Source organism: Triticum dicoccoides, chromosome 3A (genome assembly GCF_002162155.2).
Source record: "Triticum dicoccoides isolate Atlit2015 ecotype Zavitan chromosome 3A, WEW_v2.0, whole genome shotgun sequence".
Taxonomy (NCBI): Eukaryota; Viridiplantae; Streptophyta; class Magnoliopsida; order Poales; family Poaceae; genus Triticum; species Triticum dicoccoides.
In genome coordinates, this window is record NC_041384.1 from 494,196,188 (window position 1) to 494,204,038 (window position 7,851).

At 45.2% G+C, this 7,851-nt stretch overlaps 1 pseudogene; it reads left to right on the forward strand.

The window, feature by feature from the left end:
• The first annotated feature begins 308 nt into the window (after positions 1-308).
• On the forward strand, positions 309-3,186 carry LOC119268758 (annotated as a pseudogene).
• Positions 3,187-7,851: the final 4,665 nt, after the last annotated feature.

A 7,851-nucleotide genomic window follows, 5' to 3' on the forward strand; every position in this document is an offset into this window, starting at 1 on the left:
TTAAGCATTTGAACTCCGCAGGAGCAAATTTGCGGTGAGCGTTGGAGACGCGTGACACAACATGAGCTAGGACACAAGCCAACTACTCCTCATGAAGCACCAGTGACCTCGCTACCTGCCACCTATTCCTTTGCTGGGTATACGACAACGCTGACGAGTGATGCAACTCTCTCGAACAATGAAACGACGACACCGAAGCATCCACGACTCTCCACTTCCAAGTTAACCAGTCAAAATCAATCCACTAGTCAAACTAAGAAACCGGATTATATCACCTGAGTGGCTGAGCGCAAAATCAAACAAGAAAGCACTACACAAGTCTCTTTGAACTCTGAAGGCTCCCTCTGCACTCTACAATGGCAGGAGGAGGAGAAGGAGGCGAACTGCAGCTGTTGGGCGCGTGGTTAAGCCCCTGGGTGATCCGCGTGAAGGTGGCGCTGCAGATGAAGGGCCTCAGCTACTAGTACATCGAGGAGAACCTGCAGCACAAGAGCGAGCTCCTGCTCAGCTCCAACCCTGTGCACAAGAAGGTCCCCGTGCTGATCCACGCCGGCCGGCCGGTGTGCGAGTCGCTCGTCGTCCTCGAGTACGTCGACGAGGCCTGGGCCGGGGCCGGGACGCCCCTCCTCCCCGCCGACCCCTACGACCGCGCCGTCGCCCGCTTCTGGGCCACCTACGTCAACGACACGGTACAAACACCCTCTGCTCTGTTTGTTCATCGTAGCTCGAGTTTCGTACCGTAAAATCAGCAGACAGACATGAGACATCGGTTGGTTTTACGACTTGCTGAATCTGTGTGGTGCGCTTGCTGTTCTTCCCGTCGTGGAGGCCGCTGTTCAGGGCGATGACGGCGGAGCAGAGAGCGGAGGCGTTCGAAAACGTGCTGCCTCAGGTGGAGACGCTGGAGCGGGCTCTCACGGAGTGCTCCAAGGGGAAGGCCTTCTTCGGTGGCGACGCCGTCGGGATAGTCGACCTTGTTGGAATTCCGCTTACAGAATTGATTACATCAAATTACGACGAAGACGCACACAAGATAATTAATAGCTAAGGGCTCTTGTTGTGTCCTTTGTTTCTCCTCTCTTTATTCTATGTTTTCTCCATGTTACAAAACTCACGGCTAAGTGCATATATATATATATATGCACAGCAGCCACCGACCCAACACAGACCTAATCCTATACGTACTAGATGTCCTAATACAATTCGGACACTCACACGTTTACTACCAGCTAACCTACTACAAACGACTAGGACTCCTAATAGTACTACCAGTATGCATCCGAGCCGGACTATTACTTTGTGATTCTCCTAATTTAATTGACTACTAATCAGTACTAGCATCTCTAATCAAAATTACTCTAACAATCTCTCCCTAATCCTGACACACTTTGTCTTCCGTGCTTCTTCGGTCTTGACTTGTTGATGATTCACTTTTTTCGACTCATCCGCTTGCACCATGACAAGTCAAATTGCCGGCTAGATCATTTGCAATAATCTCTCCTTCAATTTTGACTTGGCGAATTTACGGACCACCTTAAATATATCTTGGACTATCCAGCCTTGCTAGTAACCTGTGGAAAACACCACCCGATGGACTTCACCATCCACCCTAGCAAGATACATGCCGGCTCCTTGTGGATCACACCACCCTGTGCACTACACCATGCACTCCAGCCTCATTTAGAGACATGGTCTCATTGAAGAGACTCACCTTCACTGGTTTACCGCCCCCACATATTTGAACTTGATCCTCTCGTCGAGACACATAGACGACCTAGGCATGCTTCATCTTCAACGCCTCACAGAGACGAGCACTTGGACATGACGACGCTGACACGACGACGACTAACCGACTGATCGTGCTAACCCGCACAACTCCTTGACTCTAACTTCCATGGATGACCATCTTGACGACTTTCCGGCACTGCATCACCGCACCACCGCTCCCGTCAACGATCTCCATCCGCCGCCTTGCCGACGATAGCCCGCCGTCTCCCTCCTTGTCGCTCCGCCGAACGACGATCGCCAGATCCCCTCGTCCCTGCATCACCCAACAACATCATGGCACGCTCTTCATCGTCGCTGCACCACCCAACGACCATATCGCCCGCCCCGAGGCGCTAGTCGGGTCGCGAACCCGGGGCAAGCACACCTTCAAATGGACCTTGCTTTAGATACCAAGTGTTGAAATTCTACCCACAGGATCGATCACATCAAATTACGACGAAGACACACACAAGATAATTGATAGCTAAGGGCTTTTGTCGTGCCCTTTGTTTCTCCTCTCTTTATTCTATGTTTTCTCCGTGTTACAAAATTCACGGCCAAGTGCATATATATATGCACAGCAGCCACCGACCCAACACAGACCTAATCCTATACGTACTAGATGTCCTAATACAATTCGGACACTCACGCATATACTACCAGCTAACCTAGTACAAACGACTAGGACTCCTAATAGTACTACCAATATGCATCCGAGCCGGACTATTACTTTGTGATTCTCCTAATCTAATTGACTACTAATCAGTACTAGCATCTCTAATCAAGATTACTCTAACAATTTTTTCCTAATCTTGACACACTTTGTCTTCCGTGCTTCTTCGGTCTTGGCTTGTTGATGATTCATCTTTTTTCGACTCATCCGTTCGCACCACGACAAGTCAAATTGCCGGATCATTTGCAACAATTTACGACTTGCTGAATCTGTGTGGTGCGCTTGCAGTTCTTCCCGTCGTGGAGGCCGCTGTTCAGGGCGACGACGGCGGAGCAGAGAGCGGAGGCGTTCGAGAACGTGCTGCCTCAGGTGGAGACGCTGGAGCGGGCTCTCACGGAGTGCTCCAAGGGGAAGGCCTTCTTCGGCGGCGACGCCGTCGGGATCGTCGACCTCGCGCTCGGAAGCTTCGTGGTGTGGATCCGGGCGGTGGACGAATTGGGCGGCACCAACCTGCTGGACGAGGCCAGGGTCCCGGGCCTGGCGGCGTGGGCCGAGCGGTTCATGGCCGTAGACGCCGTGGAGGAGGTGATGCCCGAGGCCGGGAGGATCATGGAGCACTACAAAGGGTTTCTCGCGAAACTGGCTGCACCTGCTGGTTCTAGCTAATTGCGATGCTCGCCTACTTTTTCGTCAGTGATATGTGAGAAATATTTAAGCTCTGCTTGGAAGTGTGCGTGTTGAATAAAGAGAGCAAAATGTGTTGTCAGTGTGTTCAGATGTAATTGTGTTCAATAAAGAGATTGAAGTGGAACAATTCAGTGGGATAGCACGTTGATGACATGATTTATTTATTTACTAGCAAATATGCCTGTGCGTGCACCGGGAGAATCAAAACACACTTCCCTGGCCTAATGACCCAAGACAACATTCTGTTGCATCAGCCATGTAATATATATTTTACCAATGGTCTTAAAATGCATGTATGAAATGCTACACTTCAATCATGAAAGAATTGATTAATTTAAATATCTAAATTACCTTCCTAGTTAATTTGCAGTATAAGGAGTCATTACCTTCATCATTTGATTTATCATTGAGAGCCTAAATCATGAGGATCGTACATGTATGTACATATATAAGAAATTAAGGTTTAATTGGTAAGTTACCAGATGCCCATTACTGATTTTCGTTACCAAGTTTCTTCTAAACATACATGCACGGAGACCTATAAAGTCTAAAGTACAACTCAATTATCTTTCATATAGAAGGAAACATAATAAACGGATTTGCACATATCACACTAAAACGAATTTTTTATTTGAAGAGGTCACAATAATTTTCATGAAATCGGGTGTATGATTCGGAATTTGTTTTTTAACCATGCATGCTTCAGATTCCACGAAAAGGCATTATTCCCCATGCGTTGAAACGAAAAAAAAATCATCCATCATACACACACCTGACAGCATCGGCGAATCCCTTAAAATCTTTCACAATGCCACACGAGAAACAACATGATAAGTGGTGTCGCGCAAAGTTCAAAAGGTTGTATTATTTGTGAAATGTACTCAACATGTTTCCAATTTATTAGACAACAGAAATATCAACGTTAAGACGGGATTTTCAAAGTACCCCATATAAAGAAGATATTAATAAAGGTTGCATCATAAATGGAATTTTAGGAATGATGATTAATATAATAGCATATTTCAAATCTACACATCTTTTTAAAGGGATTTCCATATATAACATGTTAGATTTGGAGTTAGGATTTGAAAGTGATTAATATAATACCATATTTGAAATCTACACATCTTTTTAAGGGATTTCTATATATAACATGTTAGATTTGAAGTTAGGGTTTGAAAGTTATGAATTTTTTTACATTGAAGTGATTAATATATAATACCATATTTGAAATCTACACATCTTTTTAAGGGATTTCTATATATAACATGTTAGATTTGGAGTTAGGGTTTGAAAGTTATGAGTTTTTTTGAAATATTTGAATATGTACAAAAATAGAAAGAATGAAAATAGAGTAACTGGTACATTGTGTAGCCCATCTGCTAAGTGACGCTGGGGCGAGTAGTAATATCCTACGCCTACCAACATTAATAGGAGAGAAAAAGAAGAAAAGAGAGAAAGGGGAATTGAACCTAGGTCTCCCAGGTCAAGAGGTGAGGCTCACACCACTACGCCAACCACCCGCACATTATTGAGTACCGGGGCTTAATTTTAATAACCGAGCCTGTCGCGGATTTTAGAAGGGGCAAACTGAACCTTTTTTTCACTTACCAATGGCATGGTGGGTAATTCTTTACAACCTCAGGGGCAGTTTTAATGACGGACGACAAAAACCCAATTCTCTTTATTGTTAGGTAAAGATTGAGGGGAGCTGATGGCATGATTTATCCCCGGTAATTTCAGTGTTGTCCAGTCTCCGTCGACTAAGAGCAACTCTAGCAGACCCAGCATTCCGCCCCGACCCGGAAAATAACCGCCAAAATGCGGGTCAAGGCCGAAAAACCTGCCCGATCAGACCCCGCATCCCGCCCTGGCCCGCAAAAAATTTTAGGGGGCGCGGCAAAATCTCAGCCCCAACCCGCGAATAAGCGGCTTTCCCCGTTGCGGCCGCGGTGCCCTGCATCACAGAGAAGTGAGTTAATTACACGATAGTACCATAATTGGGGCGATGGTGGCGAATTGGTACCACTTTTGAAAAAATTTACGTGTCAGTACCACGTTTGGGTCGAACCGTTGCAAATCGGGCTAAACTTCGTATTGATGCTGGAACTGACCGCCCGAGCCCGCGCGTCAGCTGCCACGCCGGCGAATCGGCACCCGCCCGCTCGCTCGATAGGTGCAGTCCGGCTCGAACCGGACCGGCCCGTGCTCTGTCTCCACTCTCTTCCTCCTCGCTCATGGCTCCCTCCTCTCTCGCCGCCCTCGTCGCTGCCCGCGGCATTGCCGGACCGGACCGCCGCCGCCCGCCATGGTTTTCAAAGACGAAAGCAGTGAGGACACGTCCAGCCCGCCGTACATGCACTCGACCTCATCCACGGACGGGCTTAACCAGGTGATTTTCCTTGAGCTAGGTTTAGGGTTAGGGTTTTAGATTTGGGGCTTTTTGATCTGGTTGATTTCGCTAGGTTTTGATTTGGGCATTCTGTTTGTACGAGCTTCGGTAGGTCCCTTTCAGCGTTGAAGATCCAGATTACCTGGGGCTTGAGCTGGAAATGAAGTCGCCATGTGAGAAGCACAGCAAGGCATCTGAGAGGCTTGTCGCATTTGAAGGAACATACACAGGGAGAAGGTTCTTAGCATGTGCAGAGCCGGTATGAATTGTATGCTGATAGTGGGATATTATATTTAGGTTGATAGTGTCATATTATTGTTGGTTTGACAGTGCCATATTGAACATGAGTACAAGGCCTAATTATTAAGGGCATATTCACTTTTGCAACAACAGTAGCTTGTCTAGTTTAATGACAGTGGTACTGTTATTTTGCAGTGGCATTGTTCTTGCTATCATGTGAAATATTCAGTTTGGGACTTCTACAGGTTTTATGTTGCTGTTGTGGCATTTTTATGTAGTTGAATGACAGTGCTACTGTTAATTATGTTGCTGTTACTTTTGCTCCTGTTTGGAACTAAATATTGAGTGAACTGTTACTTTTATGTTGGGATGCTCCTGTTTGGAACTAAATATTGAGTGAACTGTTACTTTTATGTTGGGATGGACCTGCTGTTATGTATCTAAATGCTACAAATATTCAGTTGAATGGATAGTATGTACTGCATATGCTTTGGCAGTTCACCAAGTTTGCAGTTTGAGATTGCTCTTGTTTTGTTGTTGATTAGCAAAATCTAGTTCAATTCTGTAGCTGAGTGGTGCTGTAATTTGCCATGATGTTATTTAGTGGGTTGGTACATCTCAATTACCAGTGTAGCTTAGTGGTGCTATTATTACCAATGTACAGTGCTATTGCTTTGCACTAGTTATTTACCTGTGGTATGAACTAACTTGTTTATTCTTTTATCTTTTTGCTCTTTTTGCAGGAAGGGCAGAATCGTGGGTTTGTTGAATGGGTTGATCACCAGTGGCCGCCAACAATGCAAAATGCCATTGTTGAAGCTGTGGGCGATGGTTGAAGATAGCAAGAGTGCTAGGGTGAATGATAATCTTGAAAATTCTTTCACTATCCACCATCTGACAGAAGAGAAGAACAAGTCGGAGGCCAACTATGACAAGTTAGTCCAAGATGTGCATGAGCTTATGAGCTTCCAGGAGGAGAGGGTGGTGGATTTCAGATATCTGCAGTCTAACATTACATATCGGTAGTAATGCAGAAGTGAACTGGTGGCTGATATGAAGGCACAAATGGAAAAGAAAGATGCAGAGTCTGAGAAGCTGAAGCAGAATTATGAAGTGCTACTTAACCTGACAAGAGCTCAAGCAACAGTCATCCAAAACTTGAAGTTGAAGCATATTACAGACAAGCAATTGCTTAGTGAAGCTAAGATGAACTTGGAGTTCAAGAATGCAGAGCTCACAAAGTCTGAGGAGAAGCTCACCCAAGATAAGCTAGAGTTGAAGTTTCAGGTTGCTGATTTGCTTAAGGGAAAGTAAAAGCATGGTGAAGAGAAGGGGCATCTAGAGCTTCAGATTGCTGAGCTGATGAAGGCAGAGGAGACGCTGAAGGAGAAGATCAAGGGGATCCAGGCCATCTTAGAGAAGTGAAGAAAATGAATATGAGACTAGTGGGCAATGCTGACCTTTTGGGCATGATGGTTGTGTAGTGTATGGCTCTACTAATTGTGAATTATGGTTGTGTATGTATGTAGTAGATATGCTTTTCATCCTTTTGTGAGAAAAGGATGAACTATGCATCTAAACTCAAACTCCACTATGTATTGTGAACAATGGTTGTGTACCCTATAATATGTTGAACTCCAGTAAGTATTGTGTGTTATGTTTGCTAGACTTGAAATGATGATATATATCATGCATTGGAAGATGGATCAGATATTATGTGCCATGATAGGTAGACTAAAAGTTATGATTTCTCATGCACTAGGTTCTATATTCCATGATTATGTTAGCATTGGAAGACCATTTAAGGGTTATGTTAGCACTGGAATATTAGATGGTTATGTTATATCATGCATTGGAAGCCTATGTTTAGGTGCTTTCGTCGACCTCGAGGCACCATAAACCCTAATGGTTAGGTTTAGGTGGTTTCGTCGACCCCTAGCCACCATAAACACTAATGCTTAGGTTAAGGTGGTTTCCTCAACCCCTAGCCACCATAAACACTAATGCATAGGTTAAGGTGGTTTCGTCGACCCCTAGCCACCATAAACACTAATGCTTAGGTTAAGGTGGTTTCGTCGACCCCTAGCCACCA